Below are 13,652 nucleotides of genomic sequence, written 5' to 3'. Positions count from 1 at the left end.
TAATACACAGCATAAATAGGCATACATAAAATGAGGGAGGGAGGAAAGAGGAAGGAGTAGAATTAAACAAGAACCGTTTGGATGTGAGGGCTGAAGAAAGAAGGAACATAAGGAGCAAGGGTAAAAAAGAATTGAAAGAAAGTAGTAGAGAGTTAAATAATAATGGATGAAGTAGTAAAAGAAAGAAGGAACGAATGATGAAGGAGAGAAGAAAGGAATTGAAAAGATAATGAAAGAAAAAAAGCAAAGTAATGTAACAGAAGAGAAGAAAGGGAAAGGAGGAAGAAAGGAGAGATGGGTTAAAGGAAGTAAGATTTGAAGGAGAGAAGAATAAAAAGGAAGGAAAGAAGGAATGAAGCACAGGACAAAAGTAAAGAAGGACCAAAGAGGGAAAGGAAAGAAGGTGTGACAAATACAAGAGAAGGGATTATAGACAGAATGAAAAAAGGCAAGATTGGGAGGATATGAAGACAGATAAGGACAGAAAAGAAGACATGAATGCAGGAAAGAAGGAAAGGTAGAATGGAAGAAGCAAAGAAAGAAATGGAGAAAGTGAGAATTTAAGAAAGCAACAGAGGAGAGAAAGAAAACTATGAAAGAAACATGAAGAAAGAAAACAAGGAAAGAAAGGATGAGAAAGAAAACAAGGAAAGAAAGAAGGAAGAGAAAGAAAAGGATAGCGTATAAGAAAAGAAAGGGAAATAAAGAGAAAAAGGCTAAACTAGAGAAGGCTGAGGACTCATTTGCAAGGTGATGCACATTTGCAAATGAGAATCGGTAGAGTGTGGTGGCGCTCTTCACTCTGCAGCCTCAGACAGTGCCTTGCAAACTGGCATAATTGAGATAAAGGAAAGGGGAAAAAAAGAAAGAAACTTACACACAGTGATACTCATAATAATGACTGTCCTTATGAAGTCGTTGAAGCAATACCTATTCGTGGTGGATTTCAAAGAGGTTTGGAAAGAAAGTGCACTGATGCTTTTATTTATTTTTAGGCTTCATTTGTCAGGAGCAGCAGCACAGTTTATTTAACAGGAGGGTATGCTGAATGCTGCTCCTGCACCCTCAGCCAGAGCTTCATAAAACTGAGCTTATAGTGTTTTTACATTTAGCCAGGGACCGTTCCTCCTAAAGAGCAGAGGATCGTTGCCCTGCCTGCTGTGTGCGCAGCAGGCAAACAAATAAATAAAATGGCATAATAATGACATTTTATTTTGCCCTCACAGGAGGACGGGGTGGGGCTGTATCCTGTAATTGCAGGATGACTGCTGCCCCTTGCAGTGCGCATGTCGCGTTGGCTGGATGAATGAAGTCCTTCCATTCCTGCTTAGTGGACGCCGGGGAGCTGTAGATATTGCGATTTTGGCACCATCGTACCCCACCATGTTTAAGATATGCAGGCAGCCACTGTGTGTAGCATTAGCAGGTAGGCAAGCTGTTCTATCCTTGCAAATTCCAGGCAGTGAACTATTCCAAAATAGTCTGAGGTTTCTCGTAAGTAACAGTGGGCTTTTAGAGAATATCAAACTAAATGGGGGGAATAGGGGTATTCAATGTGCAGCATATGTGCTCCCTAACATAGACCAATAGGAAGGGGTATGCAATTTGTAAAAAAAACTTCAAGGGCAAACACATCTTATGTCATTCCTTAACACATAGCAGGTCGAAAGGATAAGGAAAAATCAGAAGCCTAGTACAGAGGTTCTGTTGATATTGACAGATTTTTTCGTAGTGGAAATGCCCAGTTCTTGTTTAATAAATGCATACACTTTTCTTCAAGTCTTAGCAAGTTTTGCTTGTAATTCACAGTGTGTAGTTGTGTCCCTAATACTAGTATAGCAGTGTTTTACACTTCCTGTACTTAGGAAGTAAATGTATGCCCCTTTGCACTTACTGCTGAGGCCTCAGATGCAAGTTGCACATTTCCAAATGAGAAGTAGCAGAAGGGGTGGCACTCTTCACCCTACAGCTAATACACTGCCTTGCAAACTAGTATAATCATAGATGCAGCTGTGTCTAATTACACAACTCTTGTTCGATTATCCCCAATATGGATTCAAAACCATATGCTTCTTAATTGATCCCATGTAAAACAAGTACTAGCCATGAAACAGGAAATCAACATCTCAAAACAAAGCTTTTTTCTAAAAACGATCCTCTGGTATGTGGCATCTCTGGCCAGTAAAAGGAAATGTATTTGTGGAACCAGGGATGACTTTAGCACTGGTGGGGACCTGTACGACAGTATTTTTTGGTGTCCTCAACCCCATGACCACCTCCTTGGATTCCCTTATTATCACCCGGCAAATGTGCCGCTCATCCGTCCATAGCCCCCTTTTACATACATGAATTTGTTTTTAAGCGCTTGTAAAGGCTGGCTTTACTAATCCACTCAGCTATCCACATAAAATATAATGCTGTTCTTTGCAGCAGGCATATGAACCCTCTGCGCTTCATTATGGCAAGTCAAAGCTGCTGCTAGACAAAACTCCCATTTCTCCCCCTAGCAGGATGGTTAATCACAAAAGGTATCTTGACATTTTAACTGTTTCCTGAAGGCTGGATCGACAAGGAACTTTTCAGCAGGTGCTTTTAAAAGCAGGTTTTGTAAGTCTTTGCTAAACACAGCACCCCCCTGAGGTCACCGCCCCCAAATCCAGGTCAGCACCCAGTGAGGCCACACCGCCCTAAAGCCAGCCCTGTGTGGAACAGTTCAACTAAAGAGGTAGCTAGACGACTTAAGCGTTCACTGTGTGTGTATGTGCACCCTGCAGTTTAACAAGGATTATTCGTCCCTTCATCCTTACAAGAGTAATATGGTGAGTACTCAGTTGTGGCGAGATATTAAAGGGGGCAAAGGGCTGCACGCGGGGAGGAGGAAGCAGAGGGGGTGGTGAAAATATATATATATATTTTTTTAAATAAACTTCATGAAAGCCGCACACCACTCCTCTGCTGGCTGCAGGCAAGCACAGGCTCCCAGCCTGCCCTGCGACCAATCCTGACGATGTTCAGAGCAGCGTCAGGATTGGCTGGGAGCGTCCAGCCAGAGCGCTCCTAGACAGACTGGGAGCCTGTGCTTGCTTTCTCCAGCCCACCAACTGTTGGCTGGGCTGGAGAGAGCCCTGTGCACATGTGTGTTTGGCCGGCCCAAGACGGTTGGCCAAAAACACATGCCCTCTGAGGGGGAGTGCTGAGGACTCCCCCTCACACTCGTCACCACTGTGGCCCCGCCCCATTGCAAGTAAACAATCATAAACACTGGTTATTATTGTTTCCTTGTAAAGGTTTTGCAGCTGCCGCTGCTGGCAGGTGCGCAACACTCCTCCGTCCTCATGGAGGAGCCGCCCATGTGAGTACTTTTGACTCAGGTAAGAGTATCACCTGATAAAATAAGGAATTGCCTGATTCACAAAAAAATAGGTAAAGTACAGGTGCAGATATATGCCTCTGCCTGAAAATGCTTTTCCTACATTTTCTTTTTCTCTAATATTCTCAGGATCACAAACGGAGAGCTTTGGCAGTACTCTTAGGAAAGGGTAGGTGACTTTTCCTGATGGATCCCACATATGTTTGGGGGCTCCTATTGCATGAAATGAAGTAGTAAATAAGAAAACAATATTTCAGAGGTCTTTATTAAATACAGGTTTCATTACAAATTCAGCCTGCAAATGAGTAAGGAGAGCTTTACTATTGTCATGACCACTGTGCGGCAATGGAGAACCAGATTGTTTGTCAGGGATTATAAATAAAGCGGTAGGAAGATGTAAATTACGTGACACCGTTTCTGGTCAATTTTATTTTTAAGCTTCTGAGCTACAGAGAACATTTATATTGAAATCTGCAAAAGATGCAGCAAATTATGTGGCAAGTAATCTATAACTGCACTAAAAACTGCAGGCACGGTATAATAAACCTCCACTGGGCCTGATCAGTCCCTATTGTTTACTCAGCGATCTTTTATAAAAAAAAGGTAAAAAAACCTAAAAGTTCTAATTCCAATCAGTGCTCATTGTTAGTTGCAGTTCGAAGTGCACAGCTTCAAAAATCTGTCTTTTCTACAGACAGAATGTGTTTTAAGTATGCAAAGGGTGTTATTTTAACATTGCTCTCATCTATGTACTGTAGCCATCCACAGAGTGTAGTTCATTATTTCACCGTAATTTTTTGATAAAATTTCACTGTTTGAAAAAAATGCCTTTTGTAGCTAGCTGTTCCGAAATAAACATTTGATATAAAAAATGCATAACGCGTACCTTGTAATATGGTCATGGCCTTCTCTGGATTCTGGTGACATTTAGAAACCACTTGGGCATTAGTCTTGTGGTTTATGATATCACCAGACCCCCTCAGTGGCAATATTGACTATATTACATAGCTGCCATTTATGCCTCCGAGGTTTGTAGGGCCTGATTTAGAGTTTGCCAATAGAATGCTCCCATCACAAACATGTCAGAAACCCCTTTAACTGTATTCCAAGTGCCACAGGATATAATGCACTTGTAATATGGCATACAGGATGTCCACCATGTTTGTGACACAGTATCCCTTCCGTCAAACTCTAAACCAAGCCATAGTTAGGACACATAAAGGGTAACTGTGTAATGTGCTTGCAAGGCAGAGCAAACAGTTGACATTGAATGCAGTTACAATGTTCGACAGTAATAATTAGACTGTTAATTAAACAGTAGACAAAGGTTTTGCTCAGCGATTGCTGTAGGTACAGCCAGCACAGCAGGGATAATAGTGTTCCTTGATTGCATTCACTGTGTTATAGTTTTGCTTGGCTTTCACAGGTAGATTGCTACTCAAACAATGAGCTATGGCTAAGCTCCAAGATTTTTTAAGCTTTTCTTTACCAATTGAATAATGGACAGCAGTGAAGCTCTGCATAGCCTTGATGAGGATGCAATGTCTGCAAAATGTGTAAACCATTTCATGGTTTCCTGTGAAATATTGGTTTTTATACCAATACATTTTGTACAATAAAGCACAATGTAGATATGTAACGTAGATGTATAAGCAGATTTAAAGGATCTATTATAGCCTTAGAACCCGCCGTAGCGGGCTCTACCGGCTATTAAAGGCCCGCTCCCGAGTTAAGTGCCCGAGCCGAAGGCGAGGGCATTTAACAAGGGAAAGGGCTTTTAATAGCCGGTAGAGCCCGCTACGGCGGGTTCTAAGGCTATTAGAACATTCTGCCACTCAGGGCAGAATGTTCTCTTAAAAAAAAACAAATTGCTCACGGAGCCCGATGGGATTAGGATCCCCTCGGGCTCCGTGAGGCTTTTTTCACAGCTGCTGCTGTGAACAAAGCCCATTGGAATGTTGGCGCTGAGGGCTTTTACCGGCCAGTAAAAGCCCGCAGCACTCCATTGTTTTCAATGGAGCTGCCAACTTCCAATGTTCTAATATGCTATTTGTTACTATTGTTGAATGTAGGGAGCGTCTATGACTCACAAGAGATAATCCCAAAGCAGCTTGTGATGCTATTCCTCGTCCTTGAAGCATGCAACAAACTTACTGTTGGGCACAAGCTTCTTTATGTGCTAGTTAGGCTAAGGGCCTGACTCACAAACTGTGGATCACTAACATATTTTACCTATATATGAAATGAAAACAGGACTTTTCCAGGCAAACCAATAACCCTGGTTCGCAAAACCGTGATCTTGGTACTTAAATCCCTAAATACAGGTGCAAACCAGGAAGCCTGGTGCTGCCGGGGCTGAATATCTTTGCAGTGGCCCAAGTTTAATTCCCCTTAAACAGCCATATACATGGTGAGAATGAGGTGTGTGGCATGCACTCTGTGAACATGAGGTGAGAAGATGTGCCCACGAGATACTAGAATTTATTTAGGAGGTGACTTAAGCCAAGGTAAAGCAGCACAAAAGATGTCCGGTTAGAGGTGGTTTTGGAAATGCCTTGAGGAATGCTAATAAGCAGGAACATATTGGTTGGGAAGCTACCCTGAATTAGCAACGGAGCGGCCACAAAGCTCTTTGGTGCAGCCTGGCACATCTGACATTTGCTAAATTGCCTTCATGGTCAGTGAGCCCGACATATAATTCACCTGAAAATAAACGAATTTTCTGCATAAATATTTCAAACGAGGTAAATAACAGGTAGGGTTGAGAGATGGAGATGTAAGTTCCTTTCATTGCCAATTAATAAACATTGTTGAATTTGAGCAAACATTAATAAAATTAGCATTGGATAAATTGTGACGAACGTTAGTAAAATTAATATGGGTGCATGTAAGCATTAGGCATGCAGTATGCATGGAGTGTACACAGTGCAGATTCACATTTAATATTTTTTTCCAAAAATGAAAATGCATAGAAATAATCCTTACACGAGATTAGACCAAGTGGGTCTCAATATATGAATGGGGCATGGAACACCGCAGTATTTAATGGGATGGGGATGTACTCCTTAAAAAAAATACAAGCTTACAAAACAAAGAGCAGAATGCCCTGCCGCCTAGATCGGTGATTCTTAAGGCCTTTTATTGGTTTAAGGGTATGTAGCTTACACTGAAAATATAAAAGGTTCTAGTCTTCCTAGATTCCTGCACTTACTCCAGACTGTTAACAAATAGGGGCCAGCTGTCAGAAATGCCGACAGGAGCAGTAAAAGCTTCCCCAAGAAAAGCGCTCTGACTGCTTTGTGAGTGGCCCTAGCAAGTCTTTTTTTCACATGCTCATCTTGGCGCATTTATGTTTTTTTTGGTAGACGCAGGGACATCTTAAGGCTTTTGGAGGCCCTGGACCAAATGTGTTTCAGGGGCCCCTGTTCAGAATAACTTTGAGTATATGATCTAATTTCAGCTCTTTCATGCCTTCTTTGGCCAGGTCACTAACAGGCAACTGTCCACATTTCTAAATGTATTTGCATCTAATATTCAGAGATAGTGAGGTGTTTTCAATTTTGTAGCATAGTGGCAACTCACTAATAGTACTGCAAATAACTGCTTGTGTCACCCTCCCATTTCTTATATCAGAGGTCCAGTTTTGATATAAAAGAACCTTTTTATGGATGTTGCTTGCAACTTAAATACAACATTTCTTTGCAAAATGTCTGTAATAAACTGTGACACATCACCCACATTAAAAATAAATTAAAGGAAAACAGTATTTAGAACAATCCATTTAAGAAGTACTCAAGGCCATCAGGGCAAGACTCCCTGCAGAACAGAGCTGGCTCTAACAGGTAGGGGGGGCTGAAAAGCTGGGGTCCTGGGACAGAGCCCACTTTGCCCGTACCTTAAAACGTCTCTGGTTGGACGTTAACTCCAGTTGAATGTTTCTGTAGTATTGCAAACTTAGGAATGCAGCCATTTATCTTCTGAAAGAAGACTTATTTTCTCACCATTGTGCACGCACCTCCAAGCGGCATGTGATCTTACTAGGCGACCATTCAAGAGGGTCCTTGAACGCCCACAGAGCTGCTGACTGACAAAGACATTAAGACGGCGATAGCCTGTTCCTTGCACGCGCTGCAGCATTGTTGTTGGAACTGGAAAAGAAACTTTAGAAATATGTATCTGGGTTTTAGTCAGAAAGATCTCTGGGGTCATTGAAACAGTCGGTAAGGAAACGAGAAAATTGTTTTTGTTCCCTATCGACACCGGCATACAATTTCTTAGGTAATTGGCCCTTTTGAACATTCCTCCTAAATAGTGTATTGTGTCCTGTGCTTTGCAGCTGGTTAGAGAAAATCTCAAATGAGGTGTACAATTGCTCCACGTCTCAAGCACAGACTGCATAAATGTTGCTGGTTGTAGTAAACAGACAACGAGCGTATTGTGCTTCTTGGTCCGTCACCTGGTCGGTGTTGCACCTGGAAAACAGCTTTCGTCACAATAAGGCGTAAGGCGACACCGCAGTGAGATTCGGCGACTGATTTTTTTTCTCTTTGAACAGTACCGTCTTCACAAGCGAGTAAGCCGTTTTGCACCGTCTTGTGTTCTCTAGGGCAGAAATTGTGAGGAAATATCATTTTTGTTGCATCGGGTTTTTCAGACAGTTATTCAGGCTGTGAGTTACAGGCCAATGCAAAAGCTAATATGTCCTAAGATGGAGGTGTCCATTTTGCCTAGCTCAGAGCGCGTGGGGGCGGAGCTATCATCAGTGCCACAAGGCTCTTTCCAGAGGTGTGAGGGGCCAACGGCACCCCAGTTATGTTGTCTTTTATTACGCAACCAGGGTTCGGCGGATATTTTTCACACTTGTATTAGTGCCCCCCCGGGCCCTTGCTATGCCTTTGTGCCCTTTGATAAGGCTCATGGAAAGCCCAGCTTAACAGATATACCAAGAAGGGTTTTTATATGCGAAGACGGGAAGAAAACCCTAGATGAATCTAGGAAAATACGTGCTCAGGCAGCATAACCAGATGTTTCCAATACACCCTTTCTTGCCTTTGCTCAGGTCTGGTGAGTGTGTTGTTTTCATCCAAATAGGTGACTAAAACTGGTGTTAAAATATGACCCCCGATTATCAGCTATTGTATTCTATTTGCAAATTTTTATAGCGCCTGATAGAGCGGTCCGTAGTAATGATTTTACCTGTTTTCGGACGCTCTTTAGGCCGATGAATCTTTTGACTAAGTGGGACTCTCTGTACTCCTAATCGGTCAATTTCATCAAATCAATAATCAATAACGAACATAGGCAATACCTTGATCGACATAACACTTAAGAATTAATCCAGAAAACATTTCGGCGAACCCTGACCTTTCAGTCAGGAATAATCACACCAGTTTATTGCAAAGTTAGTGAATTTTATTTCCCTATATTAACAAAGCTAGCACAATATAAATGTGTCTCAACACCAAATGATAAACGTAAATGAACATTAATAGCTGTCCATAGCGGCGAAACAGGTGCAATCTATGTAGCATTTGAATCACAAGGCATTCGATAATAGCAATGCAAATCACTAATACGATAATCTGTACTGAACTAATCGCATACATTTAGTCAGCATAACAAGATCTCAAATTGCATCGTGCAGCAAAGGAATCCTCATCTAACCTCAAATTAGCATCGGCATGTGGGGCTTCATGCGAAAACAATTTAGCAACATTAATTTAGAAAAACTCCTAACTAGGGCTCTTATCAAAATCAGCAGTTGGTTACCTAAAGGAAACACAATGCAATTTTACAATTTCTTTTCATATTTACCAATTACGATCAGCAATCAAGGAAGTCTTCGTCTCACAGGTACCGTTCTTCGGTCAGCATGGGTACCGTCTCGATCAGCATGGGACGGGGCAAAGGGGCAGGGGTGGACGGGACAATTGCCTCACGGCGGCAAGGTAAAACTACTACTTCATGCAAGGGATTAAATCAAAGTTAAAGTCTCTAGGGCCAGAATCATTAAAGTCTCTTTCTCTCGATTAGAGAAAGCATCAAAGTCTCTCAAAATGACATCGCAGCGAAGTGGGCCATAATAGCTACGAAGTCTGCAAAATGGCGGGTATCGAGCTGGTAATGGCTGCAATGGCTTAATGATCTAATTTCTTCTCGTGCACCTGGGTTTTTATAGACAACAGTTCAAATCCAGTAGGGTCTTCCATTGGAGGGTTCATAGGTTAGCTTCAAATTGTCCAATCAAAAACGACAGTTCTCAAGCTTTTACTTAAGCATACATTATCCTTGGAGATGGGTACGCAAGTTGCAACATTGTATACCAATTAGCTCACTTTCAGAGCCTCCATTGTCCGCACCTGCAGATCGACCTTGGAGTAAAGAGAAAATATGCCAGGCTGGCACGAAACTTTAAGATAAGCATGTGAACGATCTCAGTGGAAAAGTACAGCTTCAAGCAAAAATACACGTTTATTAGCACAGTGGAAAAACACGAGCATCTAAACCGTGAGACCAGGCCACTAGGCCAAAGCCTGCACTAAAGTAATGCTAAGCTAAAACATTTCAAACAAGCAAATCATAGCACACGTTTACGATTATGTCGGATTAGTGCAATTCTAATACACCACGTTATATAAAGCCCGCTTATAAATGTTGGCAAACTACTCTGAGGGCACATTTTGTCCCCGTACAATCTTTATTAGTTCGGTTAAAGTCACACATGATTATTTCACACTACGTTTAAGCTAATAAATGTAAAACCTTCATTTTCTGCTTCATCACGCCTCATACCCTGCATGGTAGCATTTGGTATGTCTGTCGTGTGTAGGTGAAATATTTATGTGCTTTGCCCACTGCAACACACCAATAGGTATAAGGTACTGGAAACGTAATTTAAAGAAATCACAAACACTCCGGTAAGCTTGCTCCGACTGCTGCTTTCAGGTCATAAGGTTTACTTTACTCATGCAAGAACACACACAATTATATTATCCTTCATTCCTTGGTGTTGAACTCGGGGCAGTAATATCACACCAGTAAATACCACACCTGAGGTATCATTATTTATCAGGTGTACAGTTGCCTCTTTGAAGAAGGGGACACTTAAAATTAGGGGCTTTACACCTGAAAAGGTATATTCAACAAGGTCATGGCGTTTTAAAACATACCTTTGTATAAATTATGTTATGGTTATTGAAAGAGTGACTTTTTTAAATGTGCTTATGGTTTTGCTTTCCAGGGAGCATTTTCGCTGATTGTATTTTAACATTATTTGTGACCAATTCATGCATGTCCAAATCCAACACTGGGTCTTGTTTCCATTAAAAAAAAGTATATAAAAACAAAAAAGCGATTGATCTGGGACGTTTATTTGAATAAGGCTATAAAACCTTAAACAGGGCATGGATCCTTTATCTCCTCGTGTGCTCTATGGGACGGTAACTCTTAACTTTTGGAAGTAAGCCTAGCAGTACAAGAGAGAGTTAAAGGTCTGTGTTGACTGCATACACATAACACAAGGCCATGGCCACAGTTTTACATACACCAGTAGTATAAAGCCTCAGCTAGTGGCATTTTCACAAGGAACTGACGCGCATTTGCTCAGATGCGCCAGTTTCCTTGCGTTGCCCTGCGCCCCCCTAACGACACCATGGTTGCACCATGGCGCAAGTTAGGGCAATGGTGTCAGATTTTTTAATGCTACTGTGGCGCTTTGCCGGACTAGCACCAAAAATGTTGGCGCTAGTCCAGCAAAGCACAGGGAGGCCCATAGGCCAATGCACTACCGTCACAGGGCAGGCGTTAAAAAATGACGCTAGAATGGCGCAGTGAAATCTTGTAAATTTCAGTGCAGCATTTATTTGGGCCTCCCTGCGGGGCATGCCCCCTTCCATACATTCTCCCTGGTGCAAGTATAATGTGGCGCAAGTGCTTACAAAGTGGTGCAATGCTTACATTGCTCCATTTTGTAAATATGGTGCAGGATGTGGTACTGGATAGTGCCATCTTAGAGTAAAAGCTAAGGCGACGCCAGGGGCCTGTAAATATGCCCCATAGTATTTTAGCATTTATTGTCAGTTTTATTTTCTTGATCCACTTAGTAAAGGGCTGTGCGTTTTGTTCATTTTGATAAACTGTTAAACTATGTTAATAACAGAAGTGTGCACGATTATGTCCATGTGCCCAAAACACCGATGCACAAACTAGGAATTATGCATGTAAATTCGTGTGCATAAGAACTTCTCTTTGTCAGATGTGCATGGGTCGCAAAGTGCCCCGCTACATAAAGAATGCTTAGCTGTATTGTGTTAATTAACCAAACTGCTTTTAACATTTCAATAATTCTTCTGTAAGCCTTGTATGCATATATACCTTGTAGTTTTGAATGCCCACTACCTCCATTTTTGGGCTCGCTGCAACAACAATGAACAAATGCTTCCTTTCATAAAGAAAGAAGTACAGAAAAACAAGAGTCTGGCCAAAACAGCACTATTAATCTATTCTCTTCTCTCCTTCTCTGTTTACTTCCCTCTCTCTCCTCCAATAGAAGTGGAACAAAGAGGTAATTAAGTACCTTTTTAATTTATACTACTTACAAAATGTATAGGATCAGACGTTTAATACCTTAACATTTTGTTGAGTTACTGTTGTCATTAATCGCTTCCTGTTTTGCTGAAGGTTTACTGGTCCCTTTGCTGCTCAACTTCACCTCACATCTAATTTTGCTGGAAAGATTTGCTCCAGTCGGATTTGTTTGTGGTCATCCATGATGCCATTTTATGCAATGTGCTTTGGTTTCACGGTAGCCCTGTGGCTTATGCCAATGCGCAAGCACTGCCGTAGGGACATTTAGCAAGGAAACATATGTTTCGCATTTCCACCTAGGCATGCTACATCTTACTAATACACATTTTTCTCTGATGCTAAGTACAATTTCTTAAATAAATAATTTAGTCAGAAAAAAAGAATAATATATGGCTTATCCTCCTAAATTTAAATAAAAAAATGTTTTTTTTTCTGATGCTTTAGGTTGCAAGAAGAGAAGGTGTGGTGTTATCATTTAGTTACTTTATTGCTGGGGGTGATTTCCCAGCAACAGCTTTGTACTTACCTTAGTAGGCCAGTCCAGGTCTAATCCTTATTGTGTTCCAGTGGAGCATGGTTGGATGCAGAGTCCTTCTCACTGGAGGTCAACTAAAGGACCACATGCACTGAACTGGTGTAAACTGAGACCATGCAGAAATCTGTCAAAACTACTTCAGGGACACTGAGTGAGACAGTTACATTGAATATCTGTAGGTACATTATGACATGCCTTGATTAAGGGCATTCAAGGGCATGTGAACTGCATTCTATCTAAAACCAAACTACAGATTTCAAGTAAAATTCTAGGTAGGGTTTGTACATTAAGGATATTCCCTGAAATAAATCCTCCAGAGTAAATCCGTGTGGCAGTATGTTTAAATTAAGTTAATTAATATTTTCAGTCCCATCCACTATAAAGCCTACTTCCTTCGCTAGGGACTGGATAAATATACCCCAAAATAATATTGTTCATGCAAATATGCTAGCACAGATCAGTGTACTATTACTATATCTGTTAGTCATTCAGCTTTTGCTTAGTTTCCAACTGAGGTGTATCTTCTTCACAAGTTCCAATATTCACTTTTTTTCTGTGCTCAGTGGAAAATATTTAACTTTGACATTGGTGGTGAAATGTATTGGAAGTGTTGAAAATATTTACATACGTGTATACCCGTGTGGAAAACAGTATACAAGCCGAACACAGCAGGTCTTTTGTTGTGTTGCTGCAGCAAACCTTAGGTCAAAAGGCTTGAAATTAAATCTTCTTTTATTTTGAAAAGTTATTGACATTGGAAGATGCTATTATTTTCGTTGACCCCTTATATTTGCTTTTGTGAGAACATAGTATAGTCAAATTTAATATTTCATTTAAAATAATGTAAACAGCGGAGGTCGAGGAGGGTCTGTTCCAACTATTCACAAAAGATTAATTTAACTGCAGTTAATCTAAATGGAGCTTGTTTGCATAGTGAGTGATTATTCAGAATATCTGTCACAAAGCAGCACTTTTCGACCTTCGGTGCACACCTGGGCTCAAATGCGAACACTTCAAATTGCCAACTTAACATGTCAGACACATACCAAAATATTTTGAACCTTGAGCAGCAAAGAACAACAGAAAGCAAAATGGGTGTGATGCAGATTTCCAAATGCGATAACGTAATGTAGTAGATGGGTTCATTTATTAAATATCTTT

At 41.1% G+C, this 13,652-nt stretch overlaps 1 protein-coding gene across 10 annotated transcripts in view; it reads left to right on the top strand.

Annotated features, from left to right (window-relative positions):
• Positions 1-13,652, top strand: part of ADGRL3 (adhesion G protein-coupled receptor L3) — a 1,158,007-nt gene that overhangs the window by 784,040 nt on the left and 360,315 nt on the right. The window lies entirely within an intron of this gene.

The sequence above is a fragment of the Pleurodeles waltl genome, chromosome 1_2 (assembly GCF_031143425.1).
Source record: "Pleurodeles waltl isolate 20211129_DDA chromosome 1_2, aPleWal1.hap1.20221129, whole genome shotgun sequence".
Lineage (NCBI taxonomy): Eukaryota > Metazoa > Chordata > Amphibia > Caudata > Salamandridae > Pleurodeles > Pleurodeles waltl.
The sequence above is the reverse complement of the archived record's forward strand: the minus strand, read 5'-3'. Positions and strand labels throughout refer to the sequence as shown.